A 16614-nucleotide genomic window follows, 5' to 3' on the forward strand; every position below is an offset into this window, starting at 1 on the left:
AAATATAAGTGCAATGGGAAAGTGCTTGCCTTACATGCATGATGTCCTGGTTTCCATCTAAAGCATTGGAGAAAAAAATGAGAAAACATGGAAAAACCGCCCAGAGTTATCAGAGCATAAAAAGAGCATGTCTGTGCAATGGAGGCAAAGTCTCTCTCCCACAGAAGTTCTCTTTTACTTTGGCCTTGAGCAGTCCTGTGTGCAGGCTCCTTGACATCATATCATGGCCCATCGCCCCTGGAACAATGAACACTGTGATGAGGTGACTATACCCCAGAGGTAGGTACCAAAATTATAACTTACTCAGAAGGACTAAAGAATGCATAAAGATCTTGGGTTGGCTTTGTGGAGCTTCTGACTAGGCCTGGGGAGTGATATGACCTGCAGACTGTCCAATGGTCATGAGAGACATATAGATCATTCCTAAAGACACCTCATTAATACCTACATAACCCACACCAACTAGTGCCTTCCCTCCCATGGGCCTCTCCTGTCTAGCAAGGGTTCTGATGGTCTTTTCCGTCAATAAAGTTATGCTGTCTTACCTCTTCCTTTTTGTCTGTAGACTCTTTCCTCAAACAAAGGAGACAAAGGACCTGATCCAGGTGTTACATTTTATTTTTCTTGTCAGTCGAAAGGCTTGAACTCAGGACCTAGACACTGTCCCTCAAGGCTAGTGCTTTTGCACTTTGAGCCACAGGACCACTTCTGGTTTTCTGGTGGTTAATTGGAGATAAGTCTCAAACTTTTCTGCCTAGGCTGGATTGAAACTCTGAAGTTCAGATCTCAGCGTCCTAAATAGCTAGGATTACAGGTGTGTGAGCCACCAGTGCTGGACAAATGGTTGTGTGTGTGTGTGTTTGTGTGTGTGTGTGTGTGTGTGTGTGTGTGTGTGTGTGTGTGTGTGTGTGTGTGTGTGTGTGTGTTGGTCCTAAGGCTTAAATTAATGCATAAACATTGATTTGGATTTTTTTTTGCTGAAGATTAGTGCTCTACCACTTCAGTCATAGTTGTACTTTGGGATTTTTGGTGGTTAATTAGGGATAAGAATCTCAATGAATTTTCTTGCCTGGACTGGCCTTGAACTTAGATCCTCAGATCTTAGTCTGCTGAGTATCAAGAAATACCAGCTAAAGCCACCACCACTACAGCTGAGTATTCTATTTTATTCCATTCTCTGCTAACTCATGATAAAGAGGCTCTCTCCTAAATTCCCATAGATTTTAGAGTGCTGTGTGGAATACCAGCTATACACAAGTAATGAAAGCTGAAAATCTCAATGGGAAAATGGTGCCCTTCTATGGATATTCTGCATCATTCACTATAGTACTGAGCAGTCCCATATGCAGACACTATACATCCCATCACCATGGCACTGAGCAGTCTTGTGAACAGAGCCATAGACATTGGATCAATATTGCCCTGAGCAGTCCTGTGTGTAGACCCCAAAGATATCAAATAACCATGACCTTGATAGTTAAGCATGTGACCTCTACATTAGGATAAAAACCCAACAGTGAAGACTTTCATAGGGGAGGCTGGACGTGAGGGAAGTGTTTATTAGAGGAAAGTGGCTGCTAAAAGATCTGAAGTGGGTGGGTGACATGATGGAGTAGGGTCTTGGAAAGCCTCTACTGAGAGGTATGTGGCCATGGTGTCTTCAAGGAGCAGATGTGTCAGTGTTAGGGAAGAAATGACTAAAAGAAGGATTCAGCTTGTTTCCCCTGGGGTCTATGGAATTCATTTGCTAGGAACAACCAGGATATAATCTGTGTATGAGAAACAAAGGTTTCACCTATCATCCACCCAATGCATGGGGATGAGACTCTGGTCCAGGGAAACCTTGTGCTGAGTGGCTGACATCACTAAGTCACACATCTGTGAGTACCCATCATGTTTGCAGACTCAACACCTAGGTATACCATGTGTGATTGGAACAAACGCATTCCCGGTGTGTCCCTTGGGCACTGATGATACTCTAGCACAGGTTTGGTGGCAACACAAAAAGGGCTCAAGATAAAAGCATTCAGGATCCACCAGCTTTGGTGCCCAGGAAGCAGATAAAAGTTCTGTTTTGAAGATGGCGGAGGAGAAGCTGGAATCTGAACAAGCTCTCGCATAGAAAGTAGTTTTAGAATTCCAGTGAACAGTCCTAAGCCAGAGAATCACACCAAGTGTGCCATCACAGGACAGAGAGTTAGACAAGAGAGGGGAAGCCAAGGAAACGCATCAGCTGCCGCTCCGGCGGCGGAGTCGCGGCGGCGACCACCGCCGCGGAGTCATACCTGAGACACAGAGAGTCGGGGACGAAGGAGCCAGACGCAGCGGACGAGCGGATTCTACTCAACACAAACAAGAACCGACAAGGAGCGAACATCTTCATCCTGCTGTTTGCAGACCAGAGACGACCCAGGATCCAAGACTCGGCGTGAGTACAAGCCCTAGGTCCTCACTCCTCAGGGAGCAGAGGAGGGAAGGCCACCCCTCCACCCCCAGCACCGGTGATCTCCATCTTGGATACCGACAAAGATCGGAGGAGCTGCTAGCTCCAGCTCAGGCCTTGGAATAAAATGAGTCATTTAGCAGGTCACAAGAACTTAACTGCGAAGTGACCTGCCAGACTCAGCTCCATCCAGGGAAAAGTCACCCAGCTCAGGCGCCAGCCATCGGAGTGCCTTGCCTCGCTGGGTAACCAGAGCCAGAGGCTGCCCCTCCCTCTAGCAGCCACCACAATCAATTGAAAAACAGAAACCCTGAGAATGGCTCCAGGCTGGGCGCTGTGAGCTTTATCACAAAATAGCCCCAGGAAAAAGCTACTGTTTGTTGAAAGGCCTCAACTCTACCCAGAACCTAGCCTCATCACCAGATCCCCCTCTTTTGTGACTCTCAAAGCAGACCACCCTCCCAGAAAACTAACTTGGGAGGGGGATCTCAAAATCTTGGGTAAAGCAGAGCATTTTTCTGCCTCTTCTAACCAACCGACTTAAGAAACCAATCAAGCCACAGGACCTCAAGCTGACCAGAGACTCCAACAAGAGACTGGTTGCAGACAAAAGGGAGATACAGGATTCTTCCCACTCCTCCCCCCCCAAAAAAAAAAAAATCAAAAGACTTTTTTTTTCTTTCTTTTCTTTTTTTTTCTTCTTCTTCTTTTCTTTTTTTTTTGCTTGTTTTTTGTTTTTTGTTACCATATATATATATATATATATATATATATATATATATATATATATATATATATATGTAAATTTTTTCCCTTCTAAAACTTTTATTAATCTTTAATTTTTGCCTCTTCTGAAAAAATAATTGTTTTCCAGTAACTATTTTTTTTCTCATCTTATAATTTTTATTTTAGGAATACGTGAATGAGAGTTTTCCTTTCTTTTCTTGTCTTCTTTCTCTTTTTCTTTCTTTCTTAATTATCTTTTTGTTTTTTATCTAGCTCTACTGAACTTCTGATCTTTTCTTCTCCCTTTCCCATCCTTAAAGATTTTCACATCTCCTCTATGTCCCTCCCCTTCTCTGAACATATTCACATTCCTCTCTAAATAGACGGTCTTTTAACCTCTATAATAACATTAATTTTTACGTTTCTATTCTTTTTCTGGTCTCTCTTTATTCCCCTTACCGTCTCTTCTTTTTCTCTCTCTCTCTACTTGCATCCTACCCAACCCATTTCTTGCACTGTGATTAGGACATAGTTAACTCTCCCTGTGCCTCCCCACACCAATCTATTCCCATTTTTTACCCACATCTCTCCCTAATCATAATAATTTCTGGTTTTCCAAATTCTTTTCTGCGGTTCCAAGTCCTTTAACATATAGTCGTTTGATGTTGAATAGATGTATCTGTTGAACTAGATTGTATCTGTAGACTATTGACGGTACAAATGCAAACTTTGGTTGATGGTTGCCTTAAGATAGTGTTCTAGCACAAAACTGTGGTGCAATCTTCATCTCAAATGGGCCGAGTAAGCCGGAAAAACACAAGAAAAATGGCAAATTCGGGTATCTCAATTCCCAACCTTGATAATCAGGGATTAGAACAGATAAAGAATAATCCAGATGAGAGTTCCCAAACAGCTCTACAAACACTAATAGCAAACATGATAAATGAGAAGTTTGACAATGTACAAAGTACTCTGTATGAGCGTGATAGGGAGAGAGAGGAGGCATCCCAGAAGTTTATACAGGAATATCATAAGCGTGAGGAAGCTTCTCAAAAACTGATACAGGATTTGCGTGAACAACTTGAGAATACTCAAAGAGAAAGGGAGGAATGGCATGAGCAGGCAGAGAACACTCAAAGAGAACTGCAGGAATCCCACAGAAGGGAGGAAACTAATCAAAGAGTAATTCACGAATTAAGAGACCAGGTAGAGAATACACAAAGATCACTAAAGGCATTCATGGAATCCATTAACAAAGAGCTGAAGGAAGTCAGGGAGACCACAAAGGGAATGCTGAATGGAACCCAACAGAAGGAATGGGAGTCCAAAGAAACCATAACCAATCAACTAAGTGATTTGAGAACAAACACTGAACACCAAATTAAGGAAGTAAAGAAATTCATAAAAGACCTAAAACAGAGCTTCAACAAAGAACTTGAAGCCATCAAAGCTGACCAATTAGAAGGAAAAGAGATAAAAAACAAAGTAGAAAGTCTGGACAGCAGGTTAGACCATGCAGAAGATCGAATCTCAGGGATTGAAGACAGCCTAGATATTATAGAGAAAGAACATACAACCATCCAAGACAAGCCCAAGAAATATGATAGGTCTATCCAACACCTGGAAGACACCATCAGAAGGCCCAATCTAAGGATAATGGGTGTAGAGGAGCACCTAGAAACAGAAGTTAATGGTCTAGGAAATTTGTTTAACAGGATCCTAGCAGAGAACTTCCCAAACATACAAAAAGATAGGCCTATTAAGATACAAGAAGCTTTTAGAACCCCAAATAGACCAGACCAGAATAGGACATCCCACCGTCACATTATCATCCAAACAGGATCAACACAGACCAAGGAAAATATCCTTAAAGCAGTCAAGGAGAAAAGGTTAATCACCTATAAAGGGAAACCAATTAGAATCACCTCAGATTTCTCAGCAGAGACAATCAAAGCAAGAAGAGCCTGGAATGACATATGCCATGCCCTAAAAACAAAAAACTATCAACCAAGAATACTGTACCCAGCTAAACTCTCCTTCATAACTGAAGGCCAAATAAAAACCTTCCATAGCAAAGAAAAATTGAAACAATACATCTCCACCAAACCAGCCCTACAAAAGATTTTTAAGTCCTACACATAGAAAACCAACAAGAACGCAACAAAGGCCAAAAAACTGCACCTAAACTGAGAATCCAAGAACCTTAGGAAGAACCCAGCTTTCACAGCCCCCAAGAAGGTGGATAACATGGCAGTAACTCCCAAATACCTCTCAGTCCTATCTCTTAACGTTAACGGACTGAACTCTCCAATTAAGCGACATAGTCTGTCTAATAGGATTAAAAAACAAGACCCTTCTATCTGCTGCCTGCAGGAGTCACATCTTGCCCATAAAAACAAACATATTTTCAAGGTTAAAGGCTGGAACAAAATCTACCAAGCAGACAGCCCTCATAAACAGGCGGGAATTGCAATCCTAATATCAGATAAAATAGACTTCAAATTAAAATTCGTGAGAAGAGATAAAGAAGGTCGCTACATACTAATTAAAGGATCTCTCCTTCAGGAGGATATTACAATTCTAAATATCTATTCGCCAAACAATGGAGCACCCAAATTTATCCAAGAAACACTACTTTCCCTCAAATCCCATATAGATCCAAAGACATTAATTGTTGGGGATTTTAACACACCACTCTCCACACTAGATAGATCAACTCGGCAAAAACTCAACAGAGAAACCGCAGATCGAAACAGCTGCATAGATCAACTAGACTTAACAGACATTTACCGAACATTTCACCCAGCAGCATCAGAATACACGTCCTTCTCAGCAGCACATGGAACGTTTTCTAAAATAGATCACATTTTAGGCCACAAAGCAAACTTGTCTAAATTCAGAAACATTGAAATTATACCTTGCATTCTCTCTGACCACAAGGGAATAAAATTAGAACTCAACACCAAAAGCCACCAAAGAAAGTCCGGTATCACATGCAGGCTGAACAACACACTGCTGAATCATGAGTGGGTCATGGAAGAGATTAGAAAGGAAATTCAAATGTTCATGCTATTCAACAAAAATGAACACACAAATTACCAGCTCCTCTGGGACACAGCAAAGGCAGTACTCAGAGGCAAGTTTATAGCTCTGAGCTCCTACATCAACAAATTGGAGAGATCTGAAACTAGCAATTTAATGACACATCTAAACCTCCTTGAAAAAGAGCAGCAAGATAAACCCCAATCCAGTAGACGGAAAGAAATAATCAAAATTAAATCAGAATTAAATGAATTAGAATCTACAAAAACTATAGAAAGAATCAACAAAACAAAGAGTTGGTTCTTCGAAAAACTTAACAAAATTGACAGACCCTTAGCAAACCTTATCAGAAAAAGGAGAGAACACACCCAAATTAATAAACTCAGAGATGAGAATGGAAACATCACCACGGAAACAACCAAGATTCAGAACATTATAAGGGAATACTTCTCAAAACTTTATGCTAATAAGTTTGAGAACTTGACAGAAATGGACCTTTTCCTAGCAAATATTGACATGCCAAAACTAAACCAAGATGAGTTAAACCAGCTTAACAGGCCCATATCAAGCATTGAAATAGAAACAGCAATAAGAGACCTCCCAGCTAAGAAAAGTCCAGGACCAGATGGTTTTACAGCGGAATTTTACAAGGCCTTCAAAGCAGAGCTCACACCAATACTCCTCCAACTCTTCAATGAAATTGAAAGAGAAAGCTCACTACCGAACACATTCTATGAAGCCATCATAACCCTCATCCCAAAACCAGGCAGGGACTCATCAAAGAAAGAGAACTATAGAACCATTTCTTTGATGAACATTGATGCAAAACTTCTCAACAAAATTTTGGACAATCGACTTCAACAATTCATCCAAAAAATCATACACCATGATCAAACAGGATTCATTTCAGGGATGCAAAGCTGGTTCAATATACGCAAATCAATTAATATTATTCATCACATCAATAGGAGCAAGTATAAGAACCACATGGTTATCTCAATAGATGCAGAAAAAGCATTTCACAAGATCCAACACCCCTTTATGATGAAGGTTCTGGAAAAATTAGGAATCCATGGAACATTCTTCAATACAATAAAGGCTGTATATGACAAACCTACAGCCAGCATTATACTCAATGGTGAAAAACTAAAGCCATTTCCTCTTAACTCAGGAACAAGACAAGGATGCCACTCTCTCCACTTCTCTTCAATCTAGTATTAGAATGCCTAGCTACAGAAATAAGACAAGATGCAGACATAAAGGGGATCCAAATAGGGAAAGAAGAAATAAAACTCTCCCTCTTTGCAGATGACATGATCTTGTATTTAAAGAATCCCATAGACTCCACTCCCAAATTACTCAAGCTGATTCAAAACTTTGGCAAAGTAGCAGGTTATAAAATATAACCCCCCAAAATCAATGGCTTTTCTATATGCCAACAATGAGAAAAGTGTGGCTGAAATTAGGAAAGCAACTCCATTTGTAATAGCCCCACAAAAAATAAAATACCTAGGAATTAACTTAACCAAAGAAGTGAAGGACCTCTATGATGAAAACTTTAAAATCTTGAAAAAGGAAATCAACACAGAACTTAAAAAATGGCAAAACCTCCCATGCTCCTGGAATGGCAAGATCAACATCGTGAAAATGGCAATACTTCCCAAGGCTATCTACAAATTCAACGCGATACCTATCAAAATTCCACCCTCATTCTTTAAGGAAATAGAGGAGGCAATCCAAAAATTCATATGGAACAATAAAAGACCCCGAATAGCAAAAACGCTCCTCAATGGAAAGAACACTGCTGGAGGAATATCAATACCAAATTTCAAACTCTACTATAAAGCCATAGTAATCAAAACAGCTTGGTATTGGCATAAGAACAGACCTCAGGACCAATGGAATAGAATTGAAAACCCAGAAATGAACCTACAGACCTATAGCCATCTAATCTTCGATAAGGAAGCTAAAACAATAGAATGGAAGAAAGACAGCCTCTTCAGTAAATGGTGCTGGCAAAATTGGTTAACTACATGTAGAAAACTAAAGCTAGATCCTTGTATATCACCTTGCACCAGAATCAACTCCAAACGGATCAAAGACCTTGAACTCAAAGCAGACACTCTGAAAACATTACAGGATGGAATAGGAGAAACCCTAGGTCTCCTTGGCTCAGGTCGAAATTTTCTGAATAGAGACCCGGAAGCACAACAAATCAAAGAAAGGTTGGACAAATGGCATTGCATAAGATTGCAGAGCTTCTGCAGGGCAAATGACATAGCTGGCAAGATCAATAGAAAGCCCACGGATTGGGAGAAGATCTTTACTAGCCATACAACGGACAAGGGTCTCATATCTAAAATATACTTGGAACTCAAAAAATTAAACCACCCAACAACAAATCCTCAAAGAAACAACTGCCCAATAAATAAGTGGGCGAAAGACTTAAAGAGAAGCTTCTCTGAAGAAGAAAGAAGGATGGCCAATAGACACATGAAGAAATGTTCAACATCCCTAGCCATAAAAGAAATGCAAATCAAAACAACATTGAGATATCACCTCACTCCAGTTAGAACAGCAAAAATCAAGAACTCTAACAACAACAGATGCTGGAGGGGATGTGGACACAAAGGAACCTTACTTCATTGTTGGTGGGAATGTAAACTTGTTCAACCACTTTGGAAAGCAGGATGGAGGTTCCTCAAAAGACTTCACATAGATCTCCCCTATGATCCAGCAATCCCACTTTTGGGCATTTACCCAAATGTTTACAAACAAGACCACACTAAAGCTACCAGCACAACTATGTTTATTGCAGCATTATTTACCATAGCTAAGACATGGAACCAACCCAGATGCCCCTCAGTAGATGAATGGATCAAGAAAATGTGGTATATATACAGAATGGAATTCTATGCCTCCATCAGAAAGAATGACATTTCCCCATTTGTTAGGAAATGGAAAGGTTTGGAAAAAATTTTATTAAGTGAAGTAAGCCAGGCCCAAAGAAGCATAGGTCCCATGGTTTCCCTTATTTGCAATATCTAGTATAGGTATGAGTCAAGCGGAAAAGGTCAGATAATGTGATGTTAGGAAAATGAACCCTTAAATATGTATTTTAATGTTTTCGTTTCTTTCATGCATGTGTTTCTAAAGCATTTATAGGATTATTTCTTTGTTGCTTTGTATGTCCCTCCCCCACAGTGTAACCCCCGCTTTCACTATATTTGATGTCAGTATAACATGTGGAGGAGATGGGGACAAACAAGTCGTTTAAGGATTTAGGTGGACCTGTTGCAACAATGAGAAGCACAAAATGTCATGTCAAAACCAGCTTTACAATGTCGGTGTGGGGGGGGAGGGGGTTATAATTGGGTGGGGGGAGGGGGGTAAAATTGGGCGGGGGGAGGGGGGAGGCGGGGAAGGGAAGTGAAGGGTAAACAAAGGAGGAGGCTGCAATGCTTGGTAAGAAATATATGCATTATCCTGCCCATGTAATTGTAGCCCCTCTGTACAGTATGTTCTCAAATAAAATAAAATACAATTAATTAAAAAAAAAAGTTCTGTTTTGAAGCAGGCCATCATGTTGATACTGAAAACCTAATAACTGAATCACATATTTTGTCTCTATGATCTCAAAGAATGAGTTCATGGATGCAGAGGGAAGAATAAAACAGCAATGATTTATTGAAGAAGAGAATATCAAATGTCTTGCTAGACAGGAGGGGTCCTAAGGGAAGGTACTTACTGGGTTGCTTTGTACAGGGTTTAATTGTCTGTAGGAGAGAGCTATATGACTCTCAAGGTCATAGGAAAGTCTGTGGCCATATCCATCCCAGACCCAATCAGAGATGTCACACAGCTTGTATGAGATATCTGCATCCTTTAGCCATTTTAATGGATGTCTGGTCCAGCAGACACCTGTGAGGCTCAATCAGGTCACTGTTCACATGGAAGTCTACTAGTGGCTCAATTGATAGAGCTTCTCTTCTAGCTTTGTGTTGTGTTGTGGTGTGTGTGTGTGTGTGTGTGTGTGTGTGTGTGTGTGTGTGTGTGTGTGTGTGTGTGTGTGTGTGCGTGTGTGTGGTTAATTGGAAATAAGAGTTCCAAGTACATTCCTTCCCTTCTGAGACAACACTGAACCATGATCCTCAGATCTCAGCCTCCTGATTAGCTAGGATTATAGATTTGATCCGTAAACAAAGGGCTGAAAAAATAGTCTTTTAATAAGTTCATAACTTCATTTAAAGAAGTATGAAAACAGCACCATTAGTTAAAATTCAATCACCCCTCAGTATCCTCATGGAATGGGCTCGAGGACCCCCACCAATAACAACATCTTCACACACTCAAGTTCTTTATATAAAATAGTATTTGTATAGAACCTACAAATAATCTGCCACACACATTCAAGTGTCTCTACATGACATCATACTTAATAACAGGTACATGCTATGTAGCCAGTGGATTTACTATAGAGTACAGTACAAGTATATGAGAAGAAAATAGTGTATAATTATTTCCCTTGACAAGCCACATTTGGTGGAATCTACAGTGTTGGAATGTGCAGAGACAATAGCAGGTGAATTAAAGGTGAACCTGAAGATGAAAACTGGCAGGAATGGAGACGAGAAAAATGTGAGGAGGTGGAGAAGGAATGGGTTAAGGCCTGAGGCATTTGGAACTGGAGAAGAGGAGCCAGTGGCCCAATTAACAGTACTAGGGAAGGAAAAGGGATGAAGAGGAAGGATTAGTTCACATATATTTGTTCTTATCCTATCAAGATTTATTTAGCTTCCTTCAGAATTGAAGTTCTAAGAGAATTATCAGAATTCTCAAGTCCATTCCTTACTAAGTCAGAAATGGATTTCATCTCACAAGATGGTAATCACAAAAATATTCAACATCTCCATGGAAGTTTTATAGGCTAATATCAATCAATGACTTGAATTACCTTGGCAAGGAAGACACCTGTAAGGATTTATGGGTGAGTAACTTTAAAAAACTCCAACAATGACAACTGGCTCTTAACAGCCCAACACTCATCATGAAGCAATGAGCTTTTCCTTCAATGTTGTCTTTTCCATTTTTTTTTTGTGAAGCAAGATTACCATATTGTTCCTCTGTAATTTGAGAGACAGTGTCAAGAAAGAGAATGGATAAGTTTGAATCACCTCTTGATGACAAGAAAGCTGAAGCAATTTGATTGTCTCATGACTGTCTCATTGGCCAAGGGGCAAAATGGGTAGTCACATTTGAGAGGCATTTTCCATCCACCTTCCAAATGCATTTCTACTTTCTTCTGTCTGTTCTGAATCCACATAAGCTAGCTTATATTGACTGCATCAGTAAAGACTGACTAGCCCTGGAGGATTGGCAGGGATGGGATGGTGTGCAAAAGGCAGAAGTGACCAGGAGGCCTGAAAAGAAGGGAGGGCTGAAGTGAGAGAACCACTGCTAATCTCCTCTTCAAAAAATCCCTCAATGGCTGAACCAATCTTTTCTGTTTCCATGTCTCAAATGCTGTAATTTCTGTAATGAATGCTGAGAGTCACTCAGAATCATAAGCTCTGCCCCTAAGTTTCTTGTCAATTATAGGCCTACGTCAACTCTTGTCTCCACAGGCAAAAAATATGTTCCTCGGGCCATCATGGTGGACCTAGAGCCTGGAACCTTAGACTCAGTGAGATCAGGACCATTTGGCCAGAGCTTCAGGCCAGACAACTTCATATTTGGTATGTCATCATGGTCTATGGGTCCTAACATCCAGGCACTCCAGTGCTGGGCTGAGCCTTTATACACCTAGATATTGTCCTCACCTAACCCACCTATTCCAGTCCACTGGAGTCATGCCCCTGGCCACTCAGACAGCTCAGATCAGTGCAACTCTGCAAGCCCTCCATGACAAAGAAGCCTCTGAATGGAAAGATCAGCAATCAGGGAAAGCCTCCAACAAGGTTTCAGCACTGCTGGTCATTTCAAAGGCCCGGCAATAACAGAGAACTACTTCAGGACACCAGAAATCAAAGCATAGCTATGTGTGAGCAAGGTGCAGACAAGTGCTTGCAGCTTAGCTTTCCTATGATCACAATGTGCTCCTGTCCCTCCTGTGAAACTAATTACATTTCCAGTATTGAGGCAGGCTCTGTTCTTCATTTCTACAAGTAGTTGATTTGGGTTAAAATGTATCTTCCTCCACATTGTCTTTATTTCTTTAGAACCTGGGTGATTTGTAGGGTCCCAGATACAATGAAAACATTTCCTTTATTTCACCAAAGTTATCTAAATTAAAAGCAAAGGTTGGCTCAGAAGAGTCCTGTTGTCTTCAAAATGCAAATGGCACAGTAAATATTCTTGGAGTGTGTGTCCCATCATGGCTTGTGTCTGATAGGCCAGAGCAGGGCAACCAATAACTGGACCAAGGGCTACTACACAGAGGAAGCTGAGCTGGTGGAGCCGGTACTGGATGTGGTGAGGCGGAAGTCAGAAAGGTGTGACTGTCTACAGGGTTTCTAGCTGGCCCACTCTTTGGGAGGTGGCACCGGGTCAAGCATGGGCACCCTGATTCTCAACAATATTCAAGAGGGGTACCCAACCCACACCATGAACACCTTCAGTGTCATGCCCTCCCCGAAGGTGTCAAACACAGTGCTGGAACCCTACAACGCGATCTTCTCTGTCCACCAGCTGGTGGAAAATGCAGATAAAACTTTCTGCATCGACAACAAGGCCCTGTACAACATCTGCTTCTGTAACTTGAAGCTGCCCACGCCCAACTATGGCGACCTGAACCACCTGGTGTCAGGCACCAACAGCGGGGTTACCATCTGCCTGTGCTACCCTGGCCAGCTGAATGCAGACCTGCACAAGCTGGCCTTGAATATGGTGCTCTTTCCCGCCTGCACTTCTTCATGCCTGGCTTTGTGCCCCTGGCCAGCCGTGCCAGCCAGCAGTACCATGCTCTCTCGGTACTCGAGCTTCACCCAGCAGATATTTGACCCTAAGAACTTGATGGTCACCTGTGATCTCCGCCATGGCTGCTACCTGACAGCGGCTGCCATCTTCCGAGGCTGAATGTCCATGAAGAGGTGGATGAACAGATGCTCAACGTGCAGAACAAGAACAGCAGCTACGTTGGAGACTGGATCCCCAACAATGTGAAGACGGCTGTGTGTGACATCCCCCCTTCCCTTCCCCCCCACCCCACCCCCACATGGACTCACGATGTCGGCCACCTTCATCGGCAAAAACATAGCCATCTAGGATCCCTTCAAGTGCATCTCAGAGCAGTTCAGTGGCATGTTCCAGTGCAATGCATTCTTGCACTGGTACATAGGTGAGGGCATAGATGAGATGGAGTTCACTGAAGCTGAGAGCAATATCAATGACCTGGTGTCCGAGTACCAGCAGTGCCAAGATGACACTGCTGATGAACAGGGGGAATTTGAAGAAGACTTGGTGGAGGAACTAGTTTAAGACTTCCCATTGCTAGCAGTGCAACAGGAGTGTCAGAGCCTGCCTACTTCTCAAATTAATGGTGCTTTCCTGAGCTCCTGTTGTCCTGGAGTGGGATCCTTGCTGTGTATCATTATGCACAGCCTTTCCTGTCAGAAACTCACTGGTGGTGAATGTAAAAATACAGATTTCTTTTAAATATAATTATATGAAAGCCTTATTTATATAAATAAAGAAGTATACATTTTATACTCTTAGTCCTTATTCTTCTTAAGAATCCCTTTTATTCTTTCAATGTATTTGAAATATAAAGGTGGCCAGCAGGATTTAATCTTAGCAATATAGGACTGGTGCTCAAGAGGAGTTTCAAATTCATGGTATTTCTTCTATTTTGAAGAGGAGTATGACAAATGCCAATATTTTTTATTTTCCCTGGCCCAGTTTTAAAGTTAGCAATCTCTCAATAGCATGCCAGTAGCAAAAAAGCAGTTTGAAGAGAAAGAAAACTGAAACTAGATATTACAATTTTCCTAGTACCAATTTGATGTTTGGAGTACTGACAGGATTGACGTTCAAGGCTTGTCTGGGCACTGAGGTAGCAGGGCCTCTTCCTCCTTCATTCTGACACAGGACTGGCTATACCTGCCACCCATTACACATTCCTCTTTGGGAATGGAACCACAAAAGGCAGTTATGAATACTGGCCATTACACATCTACTTCTCCTTCACACAATGATAGGTTCTTGTCTCATGCCCCATCAGAGGGATTGCAGTCACATTCTCCAGAAACTGTAGCAGGAACCCCGATCCCTGTGCTTACAGTGAAGCAGAACTCACAGGATGAGTGCAAGATCTTGGTTGCCAGGGTAGTTTCTCAAGGCATCTGGCAACATTAAGGACAGAAGTGAGTCTAGCTCTTTGAGGGAGTGAAAAGCTGACCAGCCCCATAGTGTATCAAGAACTGCTTGATTCTGTCCTTCCAAGTGAAGGAGAGAAGGGGAGACATGGCCCAATGACCCATTCTCATACTCACTTTTCCAGCATTCAAAGCTATCTGAGGCCCAGGGGGAGTTGTAAGGACAAAAGGGATGCATGGAGCTAGCCTATTGGGTATGGTTACTTTACATGAGTAAGATGGAAATCTCAATTGCTTAGAACCTACAATGGCCAGGAAGAGGTCGAACACTTCTGTTTTCACAGGAGGCCACATCAGTCAAGGGTTCTTTTTGCCAGAATCTTTCACTCTTCTTGCAGTGAGGCTTCAGGTAGGTTGTCTGTGCCAGGCATTCCTGCATGGCCACCAATAACCTGTAAGCCCCTTTTTATTCAGAAACAGGACCTATGGGAATTTAGCAACTTTTAGAAAGCTCTAAGGAAAAGATACTACTGGGTGAGTTGCAAGTTCCTTGCTGCTAGTAAAGTTGGGAAATAGTAATTTCCCTAAGCTTTCCTCTACCAGGCCTGAGGTTGGTAGGGTGGAGATGAGTGGGGTACAGATCTTTAAGCCAAGCTGATCTCACTCATTAGAAAGTAAACTTCCCCAGGGGGTGATCTGTGACTAGAAGCAAGATGTTTTCTGTCCTTGCCCCAAGGCATATCAAAGTGCAATGAGCTTCTAATGTGGAAGTCCTAGGGAGTAGGTGTTGGCCAGCAAATTGACATTCCTGGGTCTTTAGTACTGGAACTGATCAGGTTGGATGATCCCCAAACCCAATAAGGCTGCTGGGTCAGAACTGAAGGCAGGTCTGGCCAAAGCACTCTCACTCCTCAGTGGGTTAAGGATTGAGGCCAAGCTGTGATGGAGGTCCCACCTAGCATATCTACCAGTATTTGACTAAGAATATTTTTTTTCTTTTTTTTTTTTTGCTGGACGTGGGACCTGAACTCTGGGCCTGGGTGCTGTCCCTCAGCACTTCAACTCAAGGCTAGCGCTCTACCACTTGAGCCACAGCACCACTTCCGGCTTTTTCTGCTTATGTGGGGTTGAGGAATCGAACCCAGGACCTCATGCGTGCAAGGAAAGCACTCTGCCACTGAGCCACCTTCCCAGCCCGTGACTAAGAATATTTTTTAAATTTTATTTTATTTGTGAACATACTGTACAGAGGGGTTACAATTACATGGGCAAGATAATGAATATATTTCTTACCAAGCATTGCAGCCTCCTCCTTTGTTTACCCTTCACCTCCCTTACCAGCCTCCCCCCTCCCCGCCCACACAATCCTTCCCCATCTCCCCCGCACCGACATTGTAAAGCTCGTTTTTGACATGGCAATTTGTACTTTTCATTGTTGCAACAGGTCCACCTGAATACTTAAACGACTTGTTTTTCCCCATCTCCTCCACAAGTTATACTGACATCAAATATATTGAAAGCGGGGGTTATACTGTGGGGGAGGGACATACAAAGCAACAAAGAAATAATCTTATAAATGCATTAGAAACACATGCATGAAAGAAAAAAAACATTAAGATACCTATCTAAGGATTCATTTTCCTAACATCACATTATCTTACTTTTTCCACTTGACTCATACATATACTAGATATTACAAATAAGGGAAACCATGGGACCTGTGTTTCTTTGTGCCTGGCTTAGTTCACTTAATATATTTTTTTCCAAGTTATTCCATTTCCTAACAAAGGGGGCAATGTCATTCTTTTTGATGGAGGCATAGAATTCCATTGTGTATATATACCACATTTTCTTGATCCATTCAACTACTGAAGGGCATCTGGGTTGGTTCCATATCTTAGCTATGGTAAATAATGCTGCAATAAACATAGTTGTGCTGGAAGCTTTAGTGTGGTCTTGTTTGTAAACATTTGGGTAAATTCCCAAAAGTGGGATTGCTGGGTCATAGGGGAGGTCTATGTGAAGTCTTTTGAGGAACCTCCATACTTCTTTCCAAAGTGGTTGAACAAGTTTACATTCCCACCAACAATG

The 16614-nt window shown here is 41.9% G+C and overlaps 1 pseudogene; it reads left to right on the plus strand.

Annotated features, from left to right (window-relative positions):
- Positions 1–223: 223 nt before the first annotated feature.
- On the plus strand, positions 224–13687 carry LOC138809095 (tubulin beta-2 chain-like; annotated as a pseudogene).
- The last annotated feature ends 2927 nt before the right edge of the window (positions 13688–16614 follow it).

The sequence above is a fragment of the Dipodomys merriami genome, unplaced genomic scaffold, assembly GCF_024711535.1.
Source record: "Dipodomys merriami isolate MVZ:Mamm:240054 unplaced genomic scaffold, mDipMer1.0.p SCAF_484, whole genome shotgun sequence".
NCBI classification, from domain to species: domain Eukaryota; kingdom Metazoa; phylum Chordata; class Mammalia; order Rodentia; family Heteromyidae; genus Dipodomys; species Dipodomys merriami.